The sequence below is a fragment of the Muscardinus avellanarius genome (assembly GCF_963383645.1).
Source record: "Muscardinus avellanarius genome assembly, chromosome: 12".
NCBI classification, from domain to species: domain Eukaryota; kingdom Metazoa; phylum Chordata; class Mammalia; order Rodentia; family Gliridae; genus Muscardinus; species Muscardinus avellanarius.
This window is the reverse complement of record NC_137798.1, coordinates 66,490,633-66,504,125: the sequence shown is the minus strand read 5'-3', so window position 1 is coordinate 66,504,125 and position 13,493 is coordinate 66,490,633. Positions and strand designations below refer to the sequence as shown.

At 44.6% G+C, this 13,493-nt stretch overlaps 1 protein-coding gene across 1 annotated transcript in view; it reads right to left on the bottom strand.

Moving 5' to 3' along the window:
* Nucleotides 1-13,493, bottom strand: part of PRKCH (protein kinase C eta) — a gene marked incomplete at both ends in the record, with an annotated part of 253,977 nt that overhangs the window by 90,253 nt on the left and 150,231 nt on the right. The gene's annotated exons all lie outside the window — the stretch shown is intronic.

The window sequence follows — 13,493 nt, the reverse complement described above, 5'->3', positions numbered from 1 at the left end:
GGTGAAGCTGATTTCCTCTCGGCACTTGAATTCTCCACCTAAGAAACCACTTCCTTCTAGCTCTTCTTTCTAACCTTTTTCAACCTTTCTGTATTCTTTCTTAGAATTCCTCATTCAGTTCTCCTCTTTTCTTTCTCTACAAAACACTTACCAAAAGATTACATATTACAGCTTCTGCTATACCAAGAGATTACTGATGACAAGGAAACCTAGTCCCCAGCTGAACTGTGCTTCTGGCAAACAAGCATCTTCCTGCTGGATTTTCCCCCAAACTGAGCTCACTACATTCCAGGCTCCCAACTAGGCAGGACCCTGGCCATTCCTCCTAAAAAGTCTGATAAGCCCACCTCCTTTAGGGTTTCCCTGAATGTACTCCACTATTCACCGCTTTAGGCTAGGAGGTCACCTCTACAATTGAGTCTAAGCTCTTTAGCAAAAGACACCAGACCATTATGACTCGGCCTCTTCATCACTCCCCACATTTCCTCTCTTAAAATTCTACCGCATTTATAGCTGGGCATGGTTGTGCACACCTGTAATCTTAGTACTTGGGAGGCTGAGACAAGAGGATCCCAGGTTTGAGGCCAACATACAGTAACTTAGCAAAAACCGGTTCCAAAATTGAAAAATAAAAATGGCTGGGGGTGTAACTTAGTGGTAGCATGGGTTCAATCCCCAGCAAGTAAGTCAGTCAGTCAGTCAGTCAGTCAGTCTGTCTGTCTGTCTGTCTGTCTGTCTCTCTCTCTCTCTCTCTCTCTCTCTCTCTCTCTCTCTCACACACACACACACACACACACACACACACACACACACACACAGTTGCTGCTGCTGCTGCATCTGATTTTTGGGATTTTCTGGGCATATTGTGCTATTTTGAGCCTCTGTGACTTTGCACTGCTGTTACCTCTGTCTGGGAAGCCATCCCCTCTTCTGCAATTGCAGGGCCCCTATACATTCTCAAAACACAGCTTAGACAGCCCCTGCTCTGGGAAGCCTGTCAAAACTCCCCAGTGATCAATTACAGCTTTCTTTTATCTATTGCATGGTGTTACAATGACCTTTGACACCAGGCAATTAAAGGGCAGGTCCGTTCTTTTTCCTCCTTTATATTTTCAGTCCCTGGCACATCCTTTGTGCCCCTAAACATTGACTGAATTGAATTACAAATGCAACATGGGTTCAGTATTACCATTCAGTACAGAAACAGCCAATATCTGTGACAGCCAAGATCTACCTTCAATATTTAGAGACCACTGAGTTTTGAAAATAGCAACTAAGAAATATCTATTTTAAGTTGAAACGACATTTCCATATATGGACAAACAAATGAAAGAAAACAGTGAGTTTGCTCTCCCACAAAGCACGCTCACATAGCCACTAGCACATACTTCTATGCTGCTTGGGAAATGTTTCTTAAAGCTTTGATTATCTTTGATGGTAAAGCCCAGCCATGCACACCACACACAGGAAGAGAATCGGATTCACAGAGAGGCCTCCCTCCCTGAGAGCTCAGGGTGGAGAGGTTGGTGGCTTTCATAAAATGCCACTGATTCAATGTTTCAGTGAAAGTGTATTGATTAAATGCCCAGACAAGAGGAGCTGCCTATCTGGATTGCTTGCTTTTTAACATAACCTATTTTAAACACATGCTCAGAGAGCTAATCTTTGGCTCCCTGTGCTCCAAGGTCCGACAACTCTGCCTTATCATGGGGAGACTATACTGTTGAAAAGTTCAGCAGCCTGCTAGCCAGGCTAACCTCACCACAGTAAACACACCCCACATGTTTCTGCTGACTCCTCTGACCCTGCAAGTGTCACAGCAAGTGTGAGCCTGCAAGTATGACCCTGCAAGTGTCACAGCCTTTCTACAAACTCAGAACAAAATGATAATGCTTACATTATTATAAGGATTTAATACACTTTGTTTGGCTGCTGTAAAATGAAAAATGATCTTCTAGATCACTTGGCCTCCCATATCGAGGACAGAGCACCTGGAATTCATGTGAGGCCATAGAAGCTGAGGGAGATTCTTCCCACCAAGGTACCTGTGGCAATGCTTGAGGATATTGGCTCTCGTAGGTAGGGAAGCACAACTGATGTCTACTGAGTTGAGGCCAGGGATGCAGCTCCACATCCTACAATGGGAACCCAGGGTGGTGGTGCACACCTGTAAGCCCAATATTTGGGAGGCTGAGACAGGAGGTTTGAGGTCAACCTTGGCAATTTACAGAGCCCCTCAGCAAGTTAGTGAGACCCTGCTTCATAATAAAAAATTTAAAAATGGCTAGAAGTATAGCTTGGAAGTAGAGTGGCCTGGTTTCAATTCTGAGTACACCTCCCCCCCCCCAAAAAAAAATCCTACCATATAAACGGGGAGTAGCTCAAGGGTAGAGGGCTCACCTAGCACGTATGAGGCTTTGATCAATCTCTCGCAACCATTCTCCGCCACACACACATATCCTGCAATGCACAAAATACTCCACCCCTCAAAAAAGGATTATCCAGCACATGTTAGTAGCCAGACATAAGACAGTGCACTATGCAATTGGTGATTATTATTATCATTTTTTTTTTTTTACTGCAAAGGATAAAATTTCTCTCTTCCCTGGATTATTCAAACGATTTGACCTACTGGTGGGTATCAAGGCTGTGGGGTTGAAGTTCTGAGCAATATGGAATGGAACTTTCTGCCACAGCTCTATCCCAAAGCCCAAGTCAGGAGGGAAATTCTACAGGCTTCCAGAAGAGAAACTTCCAGCCATCGCTAGTCAGCTCCTCTTGACTGGCTCCCAGTTTCCCTGGTTGTGTCTTTCACCACATTAGTGCAGAGGTCTGGGTTTGTGGTGGCTATGGGCCGGTTCCCACTACACTGTCCCCTCCAAGGGCACAGAGGAGGCTGTGGCTGTATTCCGCCCTGAGGCGCGAGGGGGCAAGAGGACAGTAGGAAAGTAGGAAAGAGAAAGTAGGCAGAGAGGCTTCCCATGGCCCTCTAGGCAGAAATGGAAAAACACATGATCACGGGACCAGTTTAACAATAAGGGCTCTCCCTTTTTTGTTTTGATTGGGAATTATATACTCTGTCATTTTTCTGTTTAAAATGTCCTATGCTACTATAATGGCATTAAGAGACTCTGGGAAGGTTTCCAACGCTCCCTTTGTAACACCCAAGCGATAAATCATTACAGAACAGAATGGACAGGAGTGAGCTCAAAATACAGCAGGCTCTACTGCTGGACAAATAGACTGAAAGTTGAAGGCCTCCCATAGAAAGAAAACACAAACTCCCTGGGTGGCCCCAAAGGGAGGGAAGGGCATTCTGCAGCCCTCCTGCTGAAAGGGGAGGGTCTACAGGTGGGTCTGAGCAAGGGATTAGTTTACAACAGAAGGCAGGAATGGAGACCTTAGGAAGAAGGTGTCTGTCTCTATGGCACATAGGTTAATAGAGAGGTAGGCAGGGGAGGGAAATACAATGTCTGTGCAGGGCTGGGTGCAGGGGCTGATACTGAACAGACCAGTCTACCCTGCAGGATGGGACAGATCATGCAACTAGCCATGGTGGTGAGTGAGGGAAGCAAGCTGGGTTGGCTACTCTTCCCATTATTCTTTCTGCTGTGGGCCCTCCAATCCCTGAGGCAATCAAAGCCCATCATTAACCAAACACAGTGCCCAGGGCTTGAGTCCCTCCACTCCCTGATAATGTCCACCAGGCCTCAAATTCACTGCACCCTCAATAAAAGTAAGGGTATACTTGATACACAAAAACAACCTCAAGACAAGCCCCGGATACTTCCTTCCAAGCAGATGTCTGCTCTGAGCCAGTCAACAATAGAAATCCAGGATCTGCTACCCAGGACCAGCCCCCATGGAGGGTGACTCTCTCCTGTAAGACAGTCTGTTCATGAGCTTCAGGCCCATGAACTCTCCCCATCAGCATGAGGACAGGGTTTCCCCTCTGCTGGGTCCTCCAGGCCTGGAGCCCAGTTGTACCTCACGGGCACTCTGTGCACACTTGCGGAATAAGCCAGCATGCCTCTGCCTTCTGCTGTAACCGAACCTGCAGTGGGCAAATCCCTGCACCTCCAGATCGCCTAATGTGATGCTGACACAGCTGTTTCTACTCACAAGAGGCCCACAGAGAGGCATGTGAGTGGGTTATCACTAGTGATGAAGTAATTATGGAAAACTCAAGTATTTCAAAACAAGAGCCTATTACAGCCTGTGGCTTTGATCCAAGGCGGTCAGGTTTCACACTGCATGATTCTGTTTTGGGGATGGGATGGAGGGGGATCCATGCCAACCTCTCACAGGTGTATTTTAGGTCCAGCCTATACATTCCAGCAATCACCCCAGGTTCCTGGGGAAACAGTTGCAGGGTGCACCCCAGGTGTTGCATAAAATTAATGTGTTGGTGGGTTTTGGTCTCACAGCCACACCAGTTGCCTTTCTGCAGAAAGACTGGCGCACGGGTAAGCGCTTCCCTGGAATCTGTACTCCTCTGGTGGCACAAGGAGGCGCTTACTACATGTGGTCCACTGCACTCCGCACCTTCATACTTGTTGATTTTCTCTTTCGTACTGGAGAATGAAACAACTGCTTCCTTTGCCTGGCACTCAGCCAGACTACGTGTGGATGGGCGGGCTTCTCGCTGAGCTATGTGTTGAGACCCCTGGAGCCAGACTTGGCACTTGGGATTTCCATGAAAGGCGCTGTTGAGGGCAGATTGTCCAGAGCTGGCCAATTCTGAGAGTTCCCAATTGTGGTCAGGGAAAACCATCACCAAGCAATCGCCACCCCCAGAAGCTTCCAGTCATCTTGAACACACTGGGGCAAAGTCTGACCCTAAGAGAGTCTCAGTTTCGTCAAAGGAAATTGCACACGACTCCACAAACCGACTTAGCAAATGCGGATGTGGTGGGTCTTCTTGACCTCTAGGCTGTCAATGAGGCCAGCTAGCAACAAGGCCAGCCATGGAACAACCTCAAGGCCACTGTCAGACGTCTTTGGCACACCAAATACCTTGGCAGTCCTAGCCAAAGCGACTAAGCCAAAGGAACAGCTTGAGCTTCTGCTTTTTTTTTCTTCCCATTCATTATTGCAGCCCTATTTAGCAACAGGAAGTCTAAGGAGCCTGAGTGGATGGAGGCAAAATCCCCAAATAATCCCCCCAAAACTGGAGCCTGGAGGCAGTCTGTGTAGATTTTGTCCCCAGGGGCCTTCAGCTGAGAAGGAGGTAAGTCACACATTTGCTTGCCCTCAAGAGCCAGACCTGTCTGAATGTAGACTCAACCACAATTAAAAGCCTAAGACAAAGATGGAAGCTGGGGACCTATAATCCACTACTTGGAAAGTTGAGACAGGAGGATGCAGGTTCTAGGCTAGCCTCAGCTACTTAGTGAGACCCACCCCCAGCAATTTGTTAAGACCCTGTTTCAAAAATAAAATAAGAAAGGCTGGGGTATACTTAGGAGATAGAATGCCCCTAGGTTCAATTCCTAGTACAAAAAATAAAAAATAAAAAAAGATGGAACATTACTAAAAAGTTGAGAACATGCAGAGATAGGAAACACCATGTTCCAGCTTGTTTTCTATTTTGATCGGAGCCAAAGGCAAACTACAACAAATGACCCATAAGCAGAGCAAATCGTATTTGTGGCTGTCATTGCTCAGGGAAAGGAAGAAACCTAGTTCCAAACAGATAAGAAATATTCTCAGGTATTTCATAAAAGGCCCAAACTACATATTGTGAAAACCTGCTTTTCTTCCTCACTAATGTCACTATTGCAAAGAGAAGAAATTTCTTGCTGTGGTTAACAGAAAATATAATATATAAAATTAAGCTGGTCAAAAAATCCACATTCTTGGCCGGGTGTGGTGGTGCATGCTTGGGAGGAGGAGACAGGTGGATGGAGCAGGTTCGAAGCCACTGAGAGACCCTGTTTCCAAATAAAAATATAAAATAGGTTTGGGAGTGTAGCCCAGAGGTAGAAGGGTTCCATCTCCAGCACCACCAAAAATAATAGCAATAATAATAATAAAAAATAAAATAAAAATCCACATTCTGGCTCTTACTTGCTGTGTGAGCTGGGCTGGGTCTTTTAATCTTTCTGGTCTTCCCTATCTAGACCTTCACAATGAGCATAAAAGTATCTTCATCTTTCTGCATCCTTTTAGGGATTAAATCAGAAATTTAACTTGACAGATATTTCAAGAACACCTCAAGAGACTGTTCTTTCATTATTTACCCATCCCTTTTGCAATGCTGAGACTATTCAGGGTCCAAGAATCCACCAGGTATGCAGAGGGTAACAAAGACTTAGAACCCTGTACTCTGCAGAGGTAATGCTTCCAGATTTCAGCTACACTACCCTCTCCTAACCCACCATCAGGGGCCTTCTCCCTTGGCGCCAGCATGCTTCCTCCTCCCCAGTTCAGTAGCTGGCAGCAGCTTGGGACTTATGGACCTGGCCAGAGATACTCATCTATGACGGAGAGAGGAAAAGGCTGCTGGGGTGAGGCAGGGCTGCGCAGCCCATCTCCACCTGCTCATGGCCAGCCTACAAGCCCTTCCAGGGGTATTACTACTAACCTCAAGGAAAGGACACAAATTTTAGTAGGATATCAAGTTTTGGTAGGTTTATCTGAAAAAAAAAAATAAATAAAAGGTGGGGGCTCTTCTTACAGATAAGTGGGCTATTAGCCAAGCCAGAATTTGAACCCAGAGCTCGTGTACTAGAATGAATGATACCACACTGTATATAACACTGGTATACTAGCACCATGTGATACCACACCGAGTGTCTCTTCCCCCTCCCCCCACATGCCTGCACTAATATTTAACAAACAATGGCAAAAATAATAGAGGAAAAAGAATGTCTCCTTGTACTTGTGTTAGCAGGTAATTTTCCTAAGATACTAAAGTCTACTGAAATCATTTGGGGCCAGTGTGCAAAACAATGGCAAACAGTCCACAGGATTCCCACACACCCTGACCTTTAAATATCTAGTGCAGTTTTGTTGACCCACATGCAAGGAGTGGAAAGCACTGGCCCTGCCAGGAGCTCCACCTTGCAGGCTGACACCAGGCAGATGTCTGTTGGCAGCCCAAGCAGAAGCTGGCAGGCGGTGCGATAGACAGAGGGGGAGTGCTACCCTGGCCCTGCAAAGGGCTGGCTGTACTCTGTGGCCACCTCGGTGCAGGGGATGTGAAAGCAAACTCCAAACTCAACTCCAGTCACTCCATAAAGAGGCCTCCCAAGGTGGGCATCCTGACTTGGGCCCAGCCTGTTGCTGAGAAGCAATTCTCGGGTGCTGGTTAGAGTGTGCCTCCAGTTTTCCAAATGGAACCTTTGCTCCCATAAACTGGGTCTCTGAACAAAGACTAAAGCATCTGACCAATATTTACTTTGCCACTCCCCCTTCCTGCCAGGGCCCTGTCTTTGTGCTTTTGTTCCTCTCCAGCCCCCTCCCTCTGCCCCCCTCTCACCCCCCCCCACTTCCTCTCTCCCTCCTTCCTTGGCATCAGCTGAGACTCCAGCAGGAGGACCAAAGTGGAAAGACCCTGGGAGGAGGGGACAGAGACCCAGATTCCAGGCCATAAATGCCAGGAGGCTCAGCTGCTGACATGACAGCCACTGATTAAGATAAAAGATGTGTGAAGGGAATTTAGCTTGAAAAGAGTGGGGGAGGCTGCATTTAAAAGACCTGCATCCCTCCCAAGACAAGAGGCCAAGCATCCTCCCTGGCTTAATAACGGTTTATTCTCCCATCCCTGTTGTTAAAGAAAAATATTCATATTACCAAATCCAATAAATAAAAAAGAAAAGAATCATCCATAATACCACTGCCTTAATACAGTCTATAACAGTTCACTGAAATAATTTTCTGTGAATTTCTTTTCCTTGGGGAGTGGCAGGTGTGTCAATTTATTGTCTTAGACAGAACTTGATACAGTTATACAGTATTCATCTGCAAAAGTGCTGTATTATTTCTTTAATCCCCTAGTTGCATTGTTTTCTAACAAGCCTTGAATGTAGAGCAAGTGACTGAATTCCTGTGTTTCATTTGATAAAATGAAGACAATAGCTATATCTTTTTTTTTCAGTACTGAGGATGTAATCCAGCAGCATCCTACCTCCGAGCTATAACCCCAGCTCTATTTTTTATTCTTTATTTTGAAACTCACTGAGTTACTGAGACTGTCTGCGAACCGCAATCCTCCTGTCTCAACCTCCCAAATGCTGGAATTACAAGCGTGCACCACCACATTCAGCTAATAACTGCATATCTAATTGGGCTGCTATAAGAAGAATGCAAAAAATCATACATGTAAGGTACTCATGACAATGTCTGGCACATTAATAATTTAATTGCTTAATATAAAATTATCTCTTTATTGGCTAAAAATCTTTATCAAATAATGTGTGTGCATGTGTGTCTATGTGTATAATATACTCGTGTATGTAGTACTAGGTATCAAACCCAGAGCTTTGCACATGCCAAGCACATGCTCTACCACTGTGACAAAACCCCCAGTTCAGTATATTATTGAACTATACCCCTATTTCTGAATGTTCAAGTTGTTTCTAATGTTTTTCTAAATAAATAAGGCACTCAAGCCCAAGCAATCTTGGAAAAAAAGAACAAAGCCAAAGACACCACACCACCTCACTCCAAAATCTACTACACAGAGTGGTCAAAACAGAATGTCCATGGCATAAAAGCACACATAAACCAGTGGAACCGAGTACAGAGCCCAGAAATAAACCAGATGTTTATCATCAATGGATTTTTACACACAGAGAAAAGAACAACAGTCTCTTCAATAAACAGTGTTTGGAAAACTGGATATCTACGTGCAGAAGAGTGAAAGTAGATATTTATCTCACACTGGATACAAAAATTAACTCCATGTGGATTAAAAACTCAAATGTAATACCCCAAACTGCAAAATTACTAGAAGAAAATTCTGGATGAAAGCTCCATGACATTGGTCTGGGTAGTGACTTTTGAAATACAACCTCAAAATCACGGGCAAAAAAAGCAAAATAGAAAAATGTGATTGCATCTAACGAACATCTTCTGCACGGCCAAGGGAACATGAAAAAGTGAAGAGACAACATATGGAGTGGGAGAAATATGTGTAAACCATGTATCTACTTAAGAAGGGTTTACTATTCCAAATATATAGGGAATTCAAACAACTCAATAGTAATAAAAATTTAAAAATAGGCAAAAGATCCAAATAGATATTTCTTAAACGACATAAGATTGGTCAAGAGGGACAAGAAACAATGTTTTACATGACCGGTTATCAGAGAAATGCAAATTAAAGCTACAATGAGCTATCACCTCACATGTTACCTGTCAGCATAGCTACTCGGAAAGATGAGAGACAACGAGTGCTGGCATGGATGTGGAGTACAGCGAACCCTGCGCGTCTGGATGGGAATGTCAATTAACACAGCCATCACGGAAGACAGCAGAGAGGGCGCTCAAAACGTTAAAAATGAAACTACCATCTGATCCAGCAATTCTATTACTGGGCACGTATCTAAAGAAAATGGAATTAGTATGTAAGAAGACATCTGTAGTCCCGTCTTTACTGTATCATTATTCACAATATGAATGAATGGACAAGATATAGACAAATAGATAAAGAAAACAGGGTATGTATACACAATGGAATATTATTCAGCCTTAACAAAGAAGGCAATCCTGTCATTTGCAACAATGAACTTAGAGGAACAAAGATGAACTTAGAGGACTTCACGTTAAATGAAATAAGCCTGGCACAGAAAGCCAGGCACAAAAATCCACAAAGCCTCCAATGACTACTGCTACGTTTCAACTTCTATAAGCCCACCTGCCTACTTCCACCCTTTGTTCTATAAAATGAGTGCTCATGTGGAGCTCGGGCCAGAGCTTTTCAGGAGCTACTCTAACTCTGTGTCTGCCGGTGAAATAAACTTTCTCTTTTCCACCCTACTTGGCGTTGGGTCAATTACTTCAGAGGATTTCTATAATAACTCTGGTTGCAGAAATATGGTTGCTCATATATGTGGATTATTATTATTATTATTATTATTATTATTATTATTATTAGTAGTAGTAGTAGTAGTACTAGGGGTGGAACCCAGCAGCTTTCTACCTCCGGGCTACACTCTCAGACCAATTTTATACTTTATTTGGAAACAGGGTCTCACTAAGTTGCTGAGAGCCTCACTAAGTAGCTGAGGCTGGCTTTGAACCTGTGCAAGCCTCCTGTCTCAGCCTCCCAAGTGCGGGGATTACAAGCATGCGCCAACACGCCCGGCTTATATGTGGAATTTTAAAAAGTCAAAGTCATAGAAGGAGAGAGTAGAAAGATGGTTACCAGGGCCTGGGGGTGGAAAGGTTGGGGAGATGCCAGTAAACTAACTAATGGAAATTAAACACAAGCATATTTATGCATAACACTTATTTTATTCTTTATGTTAATTTTGTAGGCTGGACTATCAGAAATTGAATCAACCAACACAAAAGTACAAACATTTTATGAGTCTTGGTAGATCTAGATTATCAAATTATTCACAAAACAGTAAAATTTACAATGCTACCAGAAATGCAGGAGAATGCCAACTATATACTTGCAAGTATATGTAATATATATATACCATATATACTATGTAGTATATACACTATACAAATATAGTATTATATACTATACTATACTATATATAACATATACTTATATAATATATATGTATGTATATATAATACATATAGTATATAATACATATTATGAGAAATTTTAAAATTTATGGGTCCATAAACCTAGGTAGAAAGCTTGACAAATTACCTAATATTACCTAATATTTGCAATCTGCTTATTTCCTTTGTGCCAAGGACAAAGGAAGTTTCAAAATCCCTGTGTTGGGGTGTTCACTGTGTCCCCATGTCGGGGTCTGTGCTGGCCACTGGGAAACCTGGGAACATTTGTCTTCAGTGTGGGGAAAGAGGCGTTCATCACTGCAAAGAAGCAACTCGCTTTGGACCAGCACTTCACGGTGAAGAAAGTGCTTCTGCTCATGTTGCCCTCCCAGCGAGCCTGCTTCCATTTTATAATGAGAACTGTACGCCTCAAAGTAATCTCAAGACAGGCTCAAGCCATTTCGATGGAGGAGAAAAAAGCCAGGCAGGTACTCGGGTCTCCCCATCAGGAGGGCACAGCTGTTTCTATCTCAGATGTTTGGAGGGAGACAGGGCAGACAGGAGGTGCTTAAGCAGCTGCTGGATCAACCCTGGAATGTGGTGTGAGACCACAGGTACCTTGTCCTCACCACTTACAGGCCAAGTGACCCTCAGCAGGTTGCTCCTGTTCTCTGGGCTCCAGCAATGGGGATTCCACAGGGCTGGCTGTGAGGGAGTCCCACGTAAGGGCCTTCCCAGTGAGGCACTTGGCACATTGCTGGCGAGGAATGCACACCTCACCCCGACTCACTTCTTCTTTTTTTTTTTTTTTGTGGTGCTGGGAGTGGAACCCAGAGACCTTCTACCTTTGGGCTACTCTCCCAGACCTATTTTGTATTTTATTTGGAAACAGGGTCTCACTAAGTTGCTGAGAGCCTCACTAAGTAGCTGAGGCTGGCTTCGAACTTGTGCAATCCTCCTATCTTAGCCTTCCAAGTACTGGGATTACAAGCGTGTGCTACTATGCCCGGCTATCCCGAACTCACTTCTACACCTTCAGGAGAGGCTTGCCAGGCCAGCATCGTACACTGATCAGCATCTCGTTTCGGAGGCCACGCCTATAGAACTGGATGGCTAAAAAGTCATCTGCTGCCATTTCTCATTGCAACTGACCTTCCATGTTCTTCATAGTTTGCTTTGCAGCAGTGAATGGGGCTAGTCATCGAGGCTTTCTTGCAGACAGACACATGGTGAACAAACACTGTATATACTGTGCAAGCCAGAGAAAAGGCAGAATGAAAACCGTGAATCTCTCTTACCACGAGAAAAACTCACTGGGTCTGTTTAATTTGGCCCCACATCATTTCATTTCTCATCTAAACTCACAGCAAGGGAAAATTCCATTAATCCTTTGTTTTGGACACATGCTCTGCAATACACACATTTTAAACCTCACTGGCAATGGTGTTGAAAATAAAAATCACTTTGCAGTGACGACTGCCACCTTGTGGCCATACATCACACTCTTACTAAAAAAAATACCAATGCTAATAAAGATTTCACCAATAATTAAAGCTCTAGCTGCTAAGTACTAGGAATCCACGTAGACATTAAAATTTTGTAATGTTGTAAAATTTATGTATTTTCCCAGAAAACTAAGTATTCTTGATTCTATAGTCGCTGCTCTCCCAATTTAGTCTAGGTTATTTTTTTGTTCTTTACCGTAACATGATCTAATTGTTGAGGGATTTTCTTTTGCAAGTAAAATGCCCTTGGAGTTGAGTCTGGGAAGCTTTATTACTTGCCTCATCAGTGGTAATTTAAGGTATCTATTTATTTATTGGTGCTAGGAACCAAACCCTGGGCCTGCATGTGCTGGACAAATGCTCTCCCACTGAGCAGCACCCCCAGCCCATCTGTTGGTTCTTGGAAAAATGCCTCTGCACAACCAGACTAAGATCACTGGATGCCACTCAACTGCTGACTCAAAGGTTATTAGCCAGTTCCGATGCTCTAAGATATTTCCTGTTAAGATTACAGGAAACCATCCAATCTCTGGGTCAGGCATGAGGGAGGCAAGCTGAGGAGTAGCCCCACTCTGATTCATGGCATGCACAGTATTCAGGAGGACGGAGCCTGAGATCCAGGCAGGTGACTGGTATCACCTGACTGTCCCTCTCAAGCCCTGAGCTGTAACCCCACTCTTCTCCAAGAAAACAGCTGGATAAGGGAGTGAGGCTGGGGGAAGGCTCTAGTTGGCAAAGAGATACAAGAGCACAAGAGATACAGAGCACAAGAGATACATATGGAGGACACTCCAGATAGCAGGGGAGGACAGGAGAATGGGCTCTCAGCAGGGCCTGAGGACCCTGGAGATAGAAAGCAGAGAATCGGGGGAAAGGTGGCAGAGCAGCCCAGGCTCCAGGAGCCACTGAGGGCCACTGGCAAGGAGCCCAGACCCTGAACGAAGGAGCTACAAGGGAGCCTGGAGAAGCCTTTAGCTGCCTCCCCTTCTGAGACAGGATGGCACGGAGTCCGTACTGTGTGTCCTTTACTGCATCTTGTCCCCAGCCTTGTCTTCCACAGCCCACCAGGCTACACATGTGTCCTTCCCAACGCAGATCTGAACACAAATTACCCTTACACAGTCAAGAATGCTCAGCTTCACTCAGAGAAAGGTGAGTCAGAACTTCAAAGACAGCATTTTTAAATCTCTCAAAGCATGCAAATGACAGCTAGCCTGAGATGATCATGACGGAAGGGTGGGGGAAAGAGGCTTTGCCGCCCATGCTTTGGGAGTGTGGGGTGGGAGATGTGGCAAGAGA